Source organism: Arachis ipaensis, chromosome B06 (assembly GCF_000816755.2).
Source record: "Arachis ipaensis cultivar K30076 chromosome B06, Araip1.1, whole genome shotgun sequence".
Lineage (NCBI taxonomy): Eukaryota > Viridiplantae > Streptophyta > Magnoliopsida > Fabales > Fabaceae > Arachis > Arachis ipaensis.
This window is the reverse complement of record NC_029790.2, coordinates 126,588,652-126,600,211: the sequence shown is the minus strand read 5'-3', so window position 1 is coordinate 126,600,211 and position 11,560 is coordinate 126,588,652.

Below are 11,560 nucleotides of genomic sequence, written 5' to 3'. Positions count from 1 at the left end.
ATTCTTTTATTATATATTATTTTTAAATTATTTTCAATCCCTATAGTCTTCTCCCGAAAATGAAAATATCACCGTCCTATATATGCCTTCTTGATAAACCCCGATTTTGTGATTTATCTTGTGCTTATTTTGGGAGATTTTACCACCTTTTTCCACATTTATTCAATGAAATAGCATGATTTTGTAATTCTCCCTTGAATTTTGCTTAAGTGTAAAAACATACTTTTTAGGCCTTAAATTGGTAATTTTGATCCACTTTAATTCCATTCGATGCCTTGATATGTGTGTTGAGTGATCTCAGGTTTATAAGGCAAGTATTGGATGGAAGAAATGAGTAGAAAAGTATACAAAGGGGAGAATGCATGAAGAAACAGAGATTGGGAATGCATCAAAGGACGCGCACGCGCAAAAGTGGTCTCGCCTATAGACGCGCACCCGTACATGCCGCGTCCGCGCGGATGGAGAATTTGCCAATCGACGCGCACGCGAACATGGCGCACACGCGCCAGTACTTTCACATGGCCCACTTAAAGGCAAAACGCTGGGGGCGATTTCTGAGCTGCCCAGGCCCAAATCCAACTTGTTTCTGAGTGTATTTCATGCAGAATTGAAGTCCAAGCAAGGGGGAGCAATTAGTTTAGCCAACATGAGCCTTTAGTTAGTTTTCTAGAGAGAGAAGCTCCCTCTTCTCTCTAGGATTAGGTTAGATTATCTTAGATTCATGTTTAATTACTTGATCTCATCTTGTTTCTTTTATAATTTCTCATTTCTACATCTTGATCCTCTTATTTGTGATGTTAATTTCCCATTTTGCTCCCTTGTGTGATGATGAACTCATGATTGGATTTGGGTTACATTTAATGCAATTTTGATGTTGATGTTCTTTTTGTTGATGAATTGAATTGTGTTCTTACTTTTCTTGCACTTAGTAGTTGTTAGATTTTATTATTCTTACAATTTATGACGTTTACTTTTATTGTACTCTATGTGTTTGATGAAATGTTCTCTTTAGTTTTTGAGTAGTTTTGTCAACTCTTGGTCTAAGCCAAGGGAATTGGGTAACTTGAGTTATTGGGTATGATTGAATTGGTGAATTGAGAACCCATGGTGATCAATTTGATACCCATTGACGCTAACCCACTACTAAGTTAATTAGTAGATAGGTTAGGACTTAAGGGTTGATGTGATCAAACCTATTTGACGTACTTCAAGCTTAGGAGTAAATGTTACGTACTTAAAGCTTTTGGAAAGTAGACTTAATAGGTTGGCCTCTCATAATTATCAATATTCGGTTCGTTGACAAGGATGGTGATCTCAATTACCTAAGTCTTAGCGAAGAGTTCTTTATTTTGCTTTCTTTACTTACTCACTTTATTTACTTTCTTGCCATCTCATGAACCAAAACCCCCTTACCCCTTCATAGCCAATAACTGAGCATTACATTGTTTCCTAGGGAGAGGATCCGGAGTCCAAATACTTCGGTTTATAAATTTAGGGGTTTGTTACTTGTGACAACTCAACTCAAATTTTTTATTGGGAGGATTGTTTGTTGGTGTAGAACTATACTTGCAATGAGAATTCATTTTGTGTGAAATTCTATACCGACACGACATTTTTCTCATTATCAAAAATGGTGCCGTTGCCGGGGACACAATGGTGCTGTGTTATTGGCTATTGTATATATTGTGAATAGCTTGAATTTTGGTTTGTTTGCTAGTTTTTGCTAGTTTAGGATTTCATCCTTTTTGTTTCTTATTAATCTTTGTTTTTATTTTCTCTTTCACTATGAATTCTCATACTCTTGGCTATGAGTGTAGTTCAAACCATGTTGTAGGAAATGGAAGCTCCAATGAGGATATGCATCAAGGATTTGGAAATCAAGGATGGGAGGAACCTCAAGCTTATGAACAACCTTCATGGCAACAACCTCCCACGAACTCTTATGGGTATAATCCTGATCCAAATGTGTATCAATCCAATGTGCGTGATGATCCTCATTGTGGTTGTTGTCAACCACAATCATTATATGCATGTAATCCCATTTCTCAATATAGCCATACACCATACTCACAAGCCTCACACCACCATTCAACTCCATATGACCATAACTCATACACACCATATCAACCATCACATGAACCACATCTAGAACAACCACTATTCAAACACCAATACTCCCAAGAACCATAAATTCCACATACACCACCTCAAGAATTCCACCAATATGAACCACCTTCCAACATTAACAATCTTCCCTCAACCACTGAACCCTATCTTCCACCACCACCTCCCGATGAAGCCTTCATATTAGAACTGAGAGACCTTGAATCTCGTATCTTAAGGCGACAAAAGGAGGATGAAACTAAATTTAAGGAGCTAAGAGAAAGGATAGCCAGCATGATAGAAACCGTGAATCACCTAACATCCCACCTAAGCTCATGCACACTAAGTACCCCCATTGTTGAATATGGAGAAACAATAAATGGGCCTAGTGAGGGAGTAAACTTGAAGCTCCACGGTGAGAAAGAAGAGTTGAAGCAAGAAGGGCAACAAGAGGAGAAGGTAGAGATTAGCGAACAAAAGGAAGTAGTGGATGGATGTTTGAGATATGTTGAGCACATAAAGGATGTTAAAGAGGAGAGTAAAATTGCGAAAGTAGACATAGAGTTGAAGAAAATTGATCAAGAAGTGGACTCCATCACCAGTGATTTTTTGCCCACATTGATCAATCCCCTTAATGACTTTGTTGAGCCTTCTCCCAGTGGACTAGAATGCGAGGTTGAGGAGGGTGCGCCACCTCCAAAACCCATTGTAAGTGAAGAACTGGAAGAAGTGTTCCAAGCAACAAGCCCTCCTATCTATGATGATTCCGCATCAACATGTGATCATTTCGAGTTTGAAGAATCCTTCCCCGATATGCTTAGACTTGATGATGAGGTAGACTTCACTAGACCTCCTATCTATGATGAGAGTGATGGGGAGGAGATAGAAGAAGTTGGTGAAGAAGAATGTGAACTTGAGGAAGCCTGGCAAGAGGAGAAACTTGAAAGACCTTGCCAAGTGGTGGAAACCTCTAGAAGAGGATGGACGGGAGTAGAGCATGCTTTATTAAGATCTTTGGGAACTCCTTCACCTAGTTCGTCATCCAATCCTTCGCTTGAGTGGGTAAAACTTCTAACTCTCAGCTTTATTATCCCGCTTGAGTATGGTTTGCTTGAGACGGATGGCCAACTTAGGGCGCTTTGTGGAATTAAGCGAAAGAGGAGGATGTTTAGTGGTTGGCGCTCTAAATCTAGACTCATTATGGTTGGAAGCTCAAGATTTAAGAACATGGATTGGTGTAATGCTCAATTAAATGGGTCCAGGAGAGTAGTTTGGTGCTTTCATGAGAATTTTGCTTTCTCGTCGCCCGGACAAAGTCAAGGCAATCAACGAGAAGATGAGTGCGAGGACAAGATATGGGATCCTGGATTACCCTATGAGAACCAATTTCGGGTGCTCATGTCTTGGAGAGGACCTCACTCAAGCTTAGCGAAGATGGTTGGAACTTCTGACAACCGATTGAAGGACAAGCACTCTTGGAGGTTCAAGGATGGATACAAGCATAAGCCACCTTGACAAGAAGCCTCCCAATGTCCAACTTAAGGACTTAAACTAAAAGTGCTTGGTGGGAGACACCCCACCATGGTAAACTCTTTCCATTCTCTTGTAGATATGATGAATGAATGAATTGAGTTCCATTGTATATAATTTCTTTACTTCTTGGCATATTTTGCTTGCTTGCTAAGGTGCTTATACATTCTATGCTTTAATTAGGAATAATTCTCTAAACCTGAGTTTTTGCTTGAATTACAAGTTTCCTCAATTTGTTTGAAAAAATCCCTAATATTTCAAAAATGTGTTTAATTTTGCATCTTAGCTAGTCTAGAGTCTTAGAGAAGGATGGGAAGATTATGAGCTCTTTTTTATGCTCATTAAAAAAAAAAAGAGAGAGAGAGAGAAAGCCAAGCCACGCGCAAGCGCAAAGCGCGTGCGCGTCGGCCGCACATTTTAGCTTTCTGGGCCAAGGACCAGAGAGTTGTGCCACTTTTGGGCCAACTCTGTGCCTCAACCCACGCAGACGCACGCTGTATGCGTCTGCGCCACTCCCTGTTTCTTCACCCACGCGTTGGCGTACTTCGCGCCTCCGCGCCCATTCCATAAGCTCAAGCCATCCACGCGAACGCACACAGTGCGCACGCGCGTCGATGCGTTTTAGCATCACCCAGGCCAAAGGACCCGAGAGTTGTGCCAACTCTGGGCCTCTTTTGTGCCTCTGGCCCAGCACATCCACGCGGACACGCACCGTACGCGTCCGCGCCGACCCCCAATTCTTCCATCTACGCGTAGGCGCGTATGGCGCTTCCGTGCCACTTCCTTATTTTCTCACCCACGTGGATGCGCAAGGTGCGCGCACATGTGGATACAAATTTTTACTTACCCTAGGGACGCGAAGCCCTAGCGCAGTCACGCAAACTCCCTTCGTCCCTCACCCAACGTCTCCTCTCCTTCTCCCTCACTCACCAGAAACACCCATAACCACCTTCTCCCTCCGCAACCAACACCCCGGCGCACACCACCGCCGCTGTCGCGGCGTGCCCCAACCCCCTTCTTCCTCGCTCTCTCTCTCTTTCTCACTCCTCGTCTCTCCCCTCTCTCACTCAATCCTCTCTTCCCTGCTCCCTCTCACAGTGCCCCTGCTCCGCCACGAGCACAGCCGTGACGCCATTGTCGCCGGAGTGGGCATCGCCGCTGGCAGCCCCACATTGTTGCCTTCTCTGTCCTTTCCTCCCATTTCTACTTCCGCTTTGCTTACAGGTTCACAACTTGAGCCTCTACTCTGTCTTTATATTACTGCTTATTGTTTGTTACATCCATGTGAATTTATCTATATGGATTTGTGTTTTTGAGTATTGATGAACTCATATGGAATCTATTTGACTGTTTAAACTTGGAAAATAGCCAATTTACTGCTGAAATGCTGCCTGATTTTTCTTAACCATGTTCCATGAATTAACAATGCTTTGATTGGTGTAACAAGCTCTAGTTGATGATTTCTGTGTCAAATAGAAAATGGTTTTGGAAATTCCTCATGGGCATGTTTACAGGTTTTTGGTTATGCTCCTAATGCTCTTTACTTGCTTGCAACGCTAATTTGCTATATGCATTGCATGAATGAGTAAATTTTCAGATTAACCATAAACTTGGTTTTCATTTAGAGTTAAACCCAACTTGCTTGCTTTCACAAGATTGATGGTTTCTTCTACCTATGTGGCTATTGTGATTCAATTCCTCTATGCTCTTGGTCACATGGTGCGTGAATTTTTCAAATCTCACCTCAATCCTTATGACTTGCATGCATTGTTGGAATTGGTGTTAAATGTGCTTAAATTACCTGTTTCTTAAGGTCTTGCTTTCACCAACACCAATTCACATAACTCTAGTAATCCTTGCATTGGTTGATGACTTATTTTCTCAATTAGTTGTTTTCTGGCTATATCATATTTCATCATCAATGACTTGATGCATTTCATGAGTGTGAACGTGCTTACATTCCTTTTTTACACATTCCTTTTGAATTGAGCTAGTAACCACTATATCACTGATTTTCAAACTGATTTCTAACTCTAACTTGTTTAACCAACTAACTTCTTTTGGTTTTCAACTTAACTCTTTTGATCATTATTTTGGATATGGTGTTTCCTAGGCTTAGTGAACGAGTAATGTGCAAATGTGGTTTGAATTCTTGGTTTGAAGTTTGGTTTGATTTCTGAATTCTGTTGCTTGCATTCCAAGAAATCCCTCTACTTTATTCACTTAATGAATATGCTTTGCTTTGAGTGCTTTGTATCTGTTTGGCTATCTGCTTATATTATATCATCTCTGTTTTTCAGGATGTCAAACAAAGGAAAGGCTATAGCCATTACCTCCAAAAAGAGAAAGCGCTCTAAGACTTCTACCCCCTCACCATATGCTAACTATGCCAAGAATCTGCTAAACGAAGAGGATAAGGAAAACCAGCTGCTGCCACCCACTAACCCGACCAAATTTCCAAACCTCTACTGCGAGCTACGCTTCTCCAGTTATAAGAAGAAAAATCTGAACATTGAGAAGAAGCTGAACCTTCCCAATGAAGTGAGGCGTGCCATAAACACCCGCATCTCAGAGTTGGGATTAGATTTCGTTGATAGGGACTTGGGAAGAATCAACATCTCATGGGTTAAGGAGTTTTACTGTAACTTCTTCCGAGCAGGCTTGGATTCAGTGCATTTAAGGGGTAAAGAGATTATGGTCACTGAGGATACCATAGGGGATGCACTGCTTTGCAGAGTTTGTACTCCTGACACTTGTGCCTACCAGCAGGCAGAGGTAGCTCTCCTCTCCATGACTTTTGATTATGAGGCGCTTAAGTGCGTGATTGCCACACCGGACGCCACCTGGGTAATGGATTCGAACAACAAGAAGTCCAAGGGAATGCTATCCACATATCTGTCTAAGGAGGCTAGGACCTGGCAGCAGATATTTGCCCACTATGTCTTGCCTATCACTCACTTCTCAGAGATTCCGATGGATATGCTAGTTCTGATTGGGTGTGTTATGGAGGAAAAAGAGGTGTATTTCCCCCGGTTGATCAGGCATAGCATGTGGAGAGCTCACATTCACGGCCTGCTACCGTTTCCTACACTGGTTACTAGTTTGGTTGAGCTAGTTGATGTCCCGTGGGAGGACGATGATGTGACACCACCACCCCCAGAGGACGACGACAAGGAGGTTACCATTCCATGGGGTGGATGGGTGCACGAGAAGCCCCCGACCAGCCGCCGTTCTCGAGCAAGAGCGGTGGTTGAGGCAGCTAGACCCTCATCCTCCACATCAGCAGGACCCGCCTCCTCCTCAGCAGTCGCAGCATCCTTACCACCACCACCAGCGCCTGAGCCGACTTATCTGTTGGTGCAGCACCTGCTTCACTTCATGGAGCGCTTAGAGCGTCGTGTCATGCGACGCCTCGACCGCATCGATCAGGTGTTTGTATCACAGGGCATCAAGCTACCGCCGCTTCCAGACTCTCCCGCTTCTGACGAGCAGGATCAGGAGGAGGAGCTGGCTGAGGAGCCGACTCATCAGGATGCACCTCCAGAGACACAGGCCACCACTGAGGTCCAGCAGCTGCCTGAGGATCCACAACCACAGCCAGAGCCACAGCCAGTCCTAGTCCCACAGCCTGAGCCACAGCCCGGCGCGATTGTTAACCCCCATCCGAAGCTTCAGCAGTAGCATCGAGGACGATGCTTGATTCTAAAGTGTAGGGAGATCACTGCTCGTGACCGGTGTTTACATTTATGTGGTAAACTTTCGGACATCTATTTCTAGTTTCTGCACTTTATTTTATTTTGCACTTTATCTTTTATATCATTTTGGGATTACTGTACATACTTGCTATTGTGGATACTTTCATTTTAGTAGTTGCACACTTTTAGTATATATATATATATATATATTTTTTTTCCCATCTTAGTTTCTGATTGTGATTAGAAAAATATTCTGGATTGTTAAAAATCTAGTTAACCCTTTTTATATAAGAATTGTGTTTTGATTTGTTTTGATTGAAAAAGGGGTAAACTAGGAAAATTTTTAAAATTTTCTAAAATCACAACATTGCACCGGAATAAGCTTAGTCAATATGATGAAAATTTTCAAGAAATTCATTTTTAGGGTACCACCCAATTGGTTGAAAAAAAAATTTAGAACTTGCTTGAATTATACACTTGTGGATCATGTTTTGAGCAAAGAACACAAGCATGTGAGATTTGAGCCTAATTGTGTGGTTACATCCTATGACCATTTACTTTCATTCTTGTGTGCATTACTCTCTTCCTATGATTGTAATCTTTAATTTGTTTGATTCTTTATGTCTATTATTTTATGTATACATGCATTTATATGATTGAGGCCATTGTTCAATTAGCTCACTTACCCAAATAACCTACCTTTTATCTTCTATTGTTAGCCAATCTTGAGCCTATGCTTAACCATTTGTTCTTAATTGTAGCACATTACAAGCTTAAGTGAAAAACAATAAATGTCCCTTGTTTGGATCTTTGATTAGTTTAGGCTAGTGAGAGTGTTCATTACTTAATTTTGGGAAGGTTGGGTACATTGGTTAGAGATAAAAGTGTGTTTATGTTTTTGTTGAAAAACTCTCAAGAATTGGGTACATACTCATGTATTAATCATATATAAACCATATGCATTGATATTTTTGTATATATTTCAATTTAAAAAAAATTGAATTTAGAAAATTTACAATGCAACAAGAAGGGAACAAAATGTCCCGAAGTTTGAAGTTTAATAATAAGCAATGCATATGTGTGGTAATCAAAAGGAAATGCATGAATGTGTGAAAAGTGAAGAATGGGTAGTTAGGTTTGTTTAGAATTGTTTAGGTTGTCATAGGTTAGGTGGGAAGTTTAAGTTAATCAAAGATTCAAATTTCAAGCTCACTTGACCATATGCATCCTACCTTGACCCTAGCCCCATTACAACCTATGGGAAGTCCTCTTGATATTTGTATGCATGCATAAAGTAATTATTGATTGTTAGATGAAAAACAAATCTTGAAAAGCATGATTAGGGGAGAATTGAGTGAATCAACCCCATACACTTGAGTGCATAGAGCGGATACACATCCGGCGAGGGTTCAATCGCTCAATTACATGTTTCCACCCATGATCATCTTTTCTTGCAAGTTCGTGAACTCTTTCAATGATTTAATCCAATTGTGGTTTACTTTGATTGCTAATACCTTAGCCCTTGTGCTTGCATGTGTATTCTTGAAAATTGATTTATTTTGATTAAGCCATTACATCATGTAGATAGGTTGCATATAAATAGATTGCATTTAGTTAGTTGCATTGAATAAATGTTAATACCCTTTGCTTCTTCTTGATTTTAGCATGAGGACATGCTTAGTTTAAGTGTGGGGAGATTTGATAAACCCCGATTTCGTGATTTATCTTGTGCTTATTTTGGGGGATTTTACCACCTTTTTCCACATTTATTCAATGAAATAGCATGGTTTTGTAATTCACCCTTGAATTTTGCTTAAGTGTAAAAACATGCTTTTTAGGCCTTAAATTGGTAATTTTGATCCACTTTAATTCCATTCGATGCCTTGATGTGTGTGTTGAGTGATCTCAGGTTTATAAGGCAAGTATTGGATAGAAGAAATGAGTAGAAAAGAATACAAAGGGGAGAATGCATGAAGAAACAAAGATTGGGAATGCATCAAAGGACGCGCACGCGTACATGCCGCGTCCGCGCGGATGGAGAATTTGCCAATCGACGCACACGCGCACATGGCGCGCACGCGCCAGTACTCTCACATGGCCCACTTAAAGGCAAAACGCTGGGGGCGATTTCTGAGCTATCCAAGCCCAAATCCAACTTGTTTCTGAGTGTATTTCATGCAGAATTGAAGTCCAAGCAAGGGGGGAGCAATTAGTTTAGCCAACATGAGCCTTTAGTTAGTTTTCTAGAGAGAGAAGCTCCCGCTTCTCTCTAGGATTAGGTTAGATTATCTTAGATTCATGTTTAATTACTTGATCTCATCTTGTTTCTTTTATAATTTCTCATTTCTACATCTTGATCCTCTTATTTGTGATGTTAATTTCCCATTTTGCTCCCTTGTGTGATGATGAACTCATGATTGGATTTGGGTTACATTTAATGCAATTTTGATGTTGATGTTCTTTTTGTTGACGAATTGAATTGTGTTCTTACTTTTCTTGCACTTAGTAGTTGTTAGATTTTATTATTCTTGCAATTTATGACGTTTACTTTTATTGCACTCTATGTGTTTGATGAAATGTTCTCTTTAGTTTTTGAGTAGTTTTGTCAACTCTTGGTCTAAGCCAAGGGAATTGGGTAACTTGAGTTATTGGGTATGATGGAATTGGTGAATTGAGAACCCATGGTGATCAATTTGATACCCATTGACGCTAACCCACTACTAAGTTAATTAGTAGGTATGTTAGGACTTAAGGGTTGATGTGATCAAACCTATTTGAAGTATTTCAAGCTTAGGAGTAAATGTTACGTACTTAAAGCTTTTGGGAAGTAGACTTAATAGGTTGGCCTCTCATAATTATCAATATTCGGTTCGTTGACAAGGATGGTGATCTCAATACCTAAGTCTTAGCCAAGAGTTCTTTATTTTGCTTTCTTTACTTGTGACAACTCAACTCAAATTTTTGATTGGGAGGATTGTTTGTTAGTGTAGAACTATACTTGCAACGAGAATTCATTTTGTGTGAAATTCTATACTGACACGACATTTTTCTCATTATCACTTCTCTCTAAATTTGTTTTTCTCCCTAGCCACATCTATTCATGCCAATCAAAATTTAATTATAATTTTTGTTTTTTTGAGCAGACTGAAAAAATATTTATACCTAGAGAAATGTTTTCAAAAATATATAAAAAATAACTTCAAGAGGGACTTTTAGGATAATCAATTAAAAATTTAAAATCTTAAATGGATTATTCCGTTTATATTTTTTCACTTCTATTGTTCTACACTATTTTTATCCAAATAATTCTATTTTTTGAATAGAGATCTTTAAGGCTTTAATATTTTCTTTAGAGTAATAAGATAAGTATGTCTTGAAAAATTCTGCTATGATCAATCTATAGTCTCTTTGAAAAAGTAAAAATTTAACTAATCTTGAGAAATTTTGCAATAAATATATAAATTCTTTAAAAATTATCAAATAAATTCTTGAAGAATTACAGCGATGAATTTATCAATAAAAACAATATTTAGATTAATTAGCTATACCTAGTTTTAAATTATTCTCAACTAAATACTCGAAAAAATAAATTTTTTATTTACATGAGGAGAGACTCGAAAGCCAGACTTCTAAGCAGAGATGCGACTAATACCACATGAACTGCATCAGCTAGAAAAGGTCTATTACAAGGAGTTCAAAGGAATTTGTCTTGATGGGAAAAAATAAAAAGAATTTGGTCGTAAGCTTAAGGTTAGCCCCCACGTCCATAAAAAAAATTTATCCCCATCTTCTAAAGGGGTTTTATTACCTTCTCTGCTCTTTACTCCGTTTTTGCTGAGAACAACTGCGAAAATGTTAAAAAGAGAAAGTATAGAAAGCCAATAGAATATTTGTATCATTTGTGCAATGGAGGTTTAAGAAAGTATTAGAAATATAATTATTAGTGTTATCTTTTCCCATCAGTTGAACCTTTTGGGATGAGTGGTATCATGACATGGTATCAAAACTCTAAAAGTTAAAAGTTTGATCTTTGGTAAACTCCAAAATCAGTTTATCCTTTTGGAATGAAATGTTTATTATCCCTAATACCCGAATGATTATTCTGGATAGTATAAATGATGTTTAGAGTTTAACTCATATAACCCATTGTACACATTATACAAATATTCCATTGATTCCCTAGCACTAACAGTACTATGTTAAAAAATATATATATTGATTTCCGCAAAAGA